The sequence below is a fragment of the Tupaia chinensis genome, unplaced genomic scaffold (assembly GCF_000334495.1).
Source record: "Tupaia chinensis unplaced genomic scaffold, TupChi_1.0 Scaffold000382_1, whole genome shotgun sequence".
Lineage (NCBI taxonomy): Eukaryota > Metazoa > Chordata > Mammalia > Scandentia > Tupaiidae > Tupaia > Tupaia belangeri.
The window spans coordinates 1,855,608-1,862,222 of NW_006159884.1; positions in this window are offsets into that span (position 1 = coordinate 1,855,608).

Below are 6,615 nucleotides of genomic sequence, written 5' to 3' on the forward strand. Positions count from 1 at the left end.
ATTTCACTAAAAACTTTTCTATCAACCTTTAAACACAGTCACTAATATTGGAGGCACAGAAGAACTACAAAAGTATACAAACAGCAACAAGAAGACCCTTATTTAGGCTTTTCTTTTTCTCTTCTTCCCCTACTTTTTATGTCCTACTCAGTCTTTACCCCTCTTCAATGTGACCTTTGCCTCCATTATTTAATCAACACTTCCTTGCTAGTATGTTCAACAAAAACCACCCCTCTCCTTATTTCCCAGAACATTAATCATGTGAGATACTCCTTGAAAATTTCTTCCCTTCATGGACAGCACAAGTGCCTGCTGTCTCCCCTTTCTCTCCATTTTTAGATTGTAGGGGTTAAACCTGTTCTACTTAGCTGCTCAGTGGAGGATTTCCTCAAGACTTCATCCTAAACCTTTTTCCTGACTATCAGGACAATCTTACACCTACAGTTTCAGTTACCATCACACATTTTCCTCTTCAGGCACATTCAACTCTCTGGAATATTTAAGTTTCTACTCAGTATCTCTTCTTTGAATCTAAAGGGACTCTCACGCTCATTATGTTACAAATATAATTTATCATTATCTTCCCCCATAGATGGCTATCATCTTTCATCCTGTTGTACATACTTGAAACTCAGGAGTATCTTTTACTTCTTTATAAATTAATTAATGTGAGGCCCACATCTCATTTATTTGCCTACCTTATAGTCAAACCACCATCATGTTTGTTTTCTTTTTTATCACAAATATATTTTGACTCCATCTACTCTGATTCCATCTACTTGCAAAAATGACAATGATAAGCTTCAACACCAATATGATAGCAACAATGGTGATTGTTAAAATGTATTGACTTAATTGAGTATTTAGTGTATTTTAGGTGCTGGGAGTTTTCTTGTGCTGGGCGGCTAGCTTGTATCCTCAAATGTACTCTGTCATTCTTCACTTCATTCTCCAGATTAAAGAAAGAATAATGTTGACAGAAAATACGGTGAGACACTGTCTTCCGTGCACATTTAGTGAGAACCAAATGCTGTTAGAATAAATACAAAGTCTATCATGAGCTTGTAAGATTTGACTCCTACCTTTCTTTCTTGATCCTTAATTCACATATCTGCATCCCCTTTCCTGTCCCACTACACTGAATATCCCTTTTCTTCTTTTAATTCCCTGTATGCAATATTCACCCCTGCACTTACCATTCACTTTTTCTAGAATGTAGAATGATGGTTCCCCACGATTAGATTTAATTAAATACTAAACATCTTTGAGATATCTCTGTTCATTCACAGAGTACTCTTCTGTTTATAACTTGATCTGTTTCCTTATGCTTCCATTGGTTTCTTCTGCAGTAGCTACGTCAGTGGTGTAATGAGAACACCATTTTAATTTTCTCCCACTAGCTTATAAGACTTAAGATCAGGAAACTTTTCTTCTTTTGCCCACCTTTCTCACAAAAAGCAGGGTTCAATACACATGTGTTGAATGAATGAATGAAGTAAAGAAGGAAGAAGCCTATAATCTCTTGCAGGACAACCTGAATACGTCATTTCTGCTTGTCACTTCTTCCATATCCAAATCCAGCAAGATTCCAAGGCAGCAGTCCCTGCAGCTTACATCTGTGTACTGTCTTTTAGATCTGTTCCATTTCATTAACTTATGTTCAAGCCCTCATCCTACTCATCTGTTTTCTGCAATAAATAGTATTACTTTCTTTGAGGTCTTGCTCTGGTTTATCATTGCTATCACAACTAGAGTGATTTCCCTGAAACACTCTCCAGACTTTAAATCTTTAACAGATCCTATTTTAGTTATTTCCTGCTAGCTATCAACTCTCTCCAAAACTTAGTATCTTAAAACCAGTGTTAATTACTATTTCACATGGTCCTGAGTGTTGCCAAGGCTTTTCTAGTCAGTTCTTGCTTGGTGTCTTTCATGGCATTACAAGTAGATGCTGGCCAGTATTAGTCATCTGAAGACTCCAGAACAGCTCATTCACATGACTCACTACTATGGCTGGAAGCTCAGCTTAGGCTATGGACAGATCACCTACAGTGACCACTCTATGTAGCTCAAAATTCTTATGCTGTGGTTTATAGGCATTGAGAAGCAGCATACCAAGTGCTAGCACTATAAGAGACCTGAGTAGAAACCACAAGACTTTTTACCAACCCAGCCTTAGAAGGAACATGGCAAGATTTTCACTTTATTCTTTTTGTTAGACATAAATCACTATATCAGTTCAGATTTCATAGAAAGAACTAAGGAAGAATATGAATAGCTAGAGGTATGATATTTTGAAGGGCAATTTGCTACAATTCCACAGCTTGACATAGCAAACATCAATGACTCTTTATAAACTTGCCCTTGTCTACACACCAGTCTTATCTTTGACTCCTATTCTGATCCCATTTACTTATACATATGCTTTGCTGAGTAAATTTAGCTCTCTGAATATAATAATCAAGTAGTTTGTGCCACCATACTTCCTTATATACTGTTCTTCAGATGTTCTATATTTGCTAGTTTTTTCTAACTTTGACTATTTCTTTAGAATATAAATAAAGAAGTATTCACTCTTTATGGAAGCTTTTCTCACATTCCTCCCAGATGTTTTATATTCTGTTGCAACCTGTAAATACCTGTATCATAAGATACTGTAATCATTTACAGTTGCTTGAGGGGAGCAACCATCCATTAGCCAATTTCACATGAAGAGGTCATGGCAAGTGGTAGAACACCAATAAATCATTGTTGAATGACTGGATAAATAGAACTACTTATTTGGTCCTAGATTTATACATACCTCTAAGCCAATTGTGTTGGATTTAGTTTTCTGTCTATATATATATCTATCTATCTATATATATATATATACACACACACACACACCACACACATACATATATATATGTATATATATATATATACACATTTCTTTTAATTATATAAGCATAATTTTTTTTACGAATCTGAAGCTTGTACATAAAATGCAAAGTATATCTTTTAACTATCAGGACAACACTGCTTTAGTTGGCTGAAATGAACACTATTCTGTATAATTCCAATAGAGATTTTTATGAGTAAAGTCTGTAATTTTCACATGGTTTTGTGAAACTCCATGCCATTACATGTAAAATGGAAATTTTGTATAATTTTAAAAATGTCTAGAACAAATATATTTTCATTTATATAGTATCTCTTATTCAATTAATAATATTAAGGGTAGGATGTTGCTTCTGAATCACTGTTGAATTGGGGTTGTGTCAAAGAAGGATTATCTTTTCATTAGGCAAAGTACAACATTGTCTGTAATACTTGTAACTAAGGACAAATTAGCATGCAAGCTTGCTTGAACTTTTCCCAGCAACATGGGATCATAGACAAAAGAAACTTATCGATTGATGTTTTACATGCAAACAACCTGAATATCTTTCATATACAAATATATATTTTTCAAATAAATTTTTGATTCACCTCAATATGGAAAACATCCCAGACATTAAAATGCAAAATTACTGGTTAGTATGAAGAAAACTAGATGATTTATGTTTCTTTTCTTGGTGAAATAATAAAATGCAAATGAATCATTATTTAAAAAAGTAAGTATCTGAGAATATTTCTCTATGGTTCGATGTGTGTGTGTGTGTGTGTGTGTGTGTGTGTGTGTGTGTGTGTGTATTATCTCTTCCATGAGCCTGTAGCCACCCTTACCATGACAAAAATAGTGATAGAAAAAATGACATGCCATATATCCAGCAAAATTGGCAATAATTATGTCTTCTTTCATTTTTACTGTAACAGGGAAACCAGTAAAACCATTCATATTGATATAAATATATCCATAAATTTTTGTTTTTTCTAGATTTAACTGAGCTTAAGAGTTTCTGGTATAATTTGACTTATAAAAATGAATAGTAGATTTAAATATAAGTAATATTATCCTGAGAAACAGATGCACAGGTTTATAAAAAGGGATGCCCATGCACAATATATTAATAAATATGAGAAGTGGACTTGTTTTCCATTCTACATTGTAAATGATTGTAAAGATTGCTCTCAGGTAGCCTAAGTCAATCTCCTTACTAATCATACTACTAAAATGATTTATGATGATTACTTATGAAGAAGGTTATTCTCTTTTTTCACCTGCTTGAGAGGAAAATTAACTTTAAATGTTTAAATATGACAGTTTTGTCATTAATTTGCTTCAAAATACTTTAATTTAGTTGGTCTTATATAGAAAAACAAAGATCTTTGAAAGGCATCAGATTAAGGTCACAGGTCAGTGTTCAAGCAAAATAGAACTGAGCTACCAAATGATTTCCTGTTATTAAGCCGATAAATCAGAGCGATGTTGATAGATGCAAGCTCTGGGACAGTATGTCAGTCTCATGAAAAAAGTGCTGAACAGACACAGGTGATCAATGCTGTCAGCAACTTGAAAATAAAATTTTTAAAAAGGTCAAACAAAGCATTAAGAATACTATCAGTGGTGTTTGCACATCCAAAAATGCAGCCCTTATAAGGTTGATCAATAATTTATAAGAGGGCTTTGTTATGGCTTTAGAATGAGCAAAGCTGAGAAAATTTCAAAATGAATGCATCTTGTTCTAAAGGAATACTCATCACGCTCCACATCTGTCGAGACTGACTGGCACCGGCATCTGGAGTTTATTGGAGTCCCCATAACTTTTCAAGTTGTCGTTTTCTGCATGTAACTCAGCTTGTTGTCAGTTCATCACATCTCATTTCTGTCCATCCTTCAAGTCCTGTTCAAATTCTGCCTCTTTGAGGTTTTCCCTAAGTGTTTGGACTCAACAAAAGCACTTTTTCTTTGAGCTAATGAAGCAATGTCTGTTTAATACAATTTGTTTAGATGTTCATTGCATTTATTCACACCTACATGATTATGTAGCTAGTTCTTTTTACTTTCAATAAGTGTTTTCTGAACAGCTACCTTTCAGATTCTGGTCATAAACAAATAACACAACATTTCAGCCTTTAAGGGTTTCTAGTAATGATTGATAAGTTTTGGAGGTGTACATTCACTTTGAGAGTCTGATTACAACAATGGCCACTTCCTCTAGGGGAAAAAAAAAATCTATTCACATAAAATTTAGCATAGCAAAATTCAGAGGATGGAATCAAAAGGCCATGAAAGAAAAGTGAGTGGATTACTTTTCAGGCAATGCTTTTAATAGTTAATTAAAACACTTTTGGGTGTCTATTTGGGGTGATATAACAAATGGTGCAGGAAAAAGAAAAAAATGTGATAAAGATGGAGGTATTTAGGAAAAGTCAAAATTTTTTATGGAAAAATGGAGTAGTATCAACTTAAGTTGCACATGTAAGTTAGAACAAGGTACAGTGGTTAAATATATGTTTTTTTTTTTTTGAGAGGTTTTTGCTATAGGGCACGTGCACTTGCCAGACAGACAGAGAGAGACATAGAGACAGAAAGAGAGAAATCAGCCCCCTAGAGGTGATGACCACGCCGCAATCTCTTCTCCTCCATTCTCCTCTCGGGATCTTGAGCATGCACGCACGCACGCACACGCGCCCGGTGTGAGTTTTAAGCCACCGGGTCCGGGAAGCAAACTGCAGTCGACTATGTGGGAGTTCAGAGACATAGCCATTATGCTAACTGCTGGTCGCTATATATATATGTTTTTATTATTTATCACAGGTCATGTGTACATGCGTGAGAGAGAGAAAGAGACAGAGTGTGAGAGAGAAAAGGAGAAAGAGAGAGAAGCATACTCTACCAGGTTTTATCATGCTTCAGACCTTTCCTCCAGCCTGCTGAGATACTCGGAATATGTACACACCTGGCATGTTTTCACGTCAAACACGCTGGAGTCTTGAACTGCAGTTGACTTGTGGATTTCAGCTCCACAATACGGCATACTACCAGCTGAGCTAAGAGGCTGGACCTGGATGGTTGTATTTACTTTCTCAAAGGTCTAGTATCTTTTGGGAGTGGATTTCTTCATAAGTGAATTGTGACTTTTTTATACTCTAAGGATTTTCCCATGTACTTCTTCCATAGCTTTCAATAACTTGCAGCCCTCATATGTAGTGTCTTGCAAATAGCAAATATTTAACTGCGAATTGACTAAGAAAGAATGGGAAGAAAGGGAGCAGATTAAAGAGTTAGTTCATCTGCAGAGCTCTGGAAAGGATAAACAAAGAGATAATTGAATTATAGATGATATTATACTAGGCTGATTATGTCAAAATGCAGGTTATTTAAATAGAGTGATGGAAATAAAGGAAAATTCGTTTCATGTTATTTTATAGGAAATGCTGTAAGTGAAAATATTTTTCTTATAACCGAAGTTGAGCTTTGTTGTTGCCAATGGAGACAAATCAGAGCTATAACTATAGTGCTCTAAGTTAATTTTTATTAAATGATACATTATTTTATAACATAAACCATTTAGACTATAATTTCTGTGAGGACATAGAGTATGATTTGTTCACATAGCTCCAAGCTCAGTACATGTTTTACATAGGACAGTAATAAAAAAGAGATGGCAGCATGACCATCCCCCATGTGGAAGATGCTTTCTCACCTTCTCCCTCCGTCCCTCCCTCCCTCCCTACTTCCTTCCC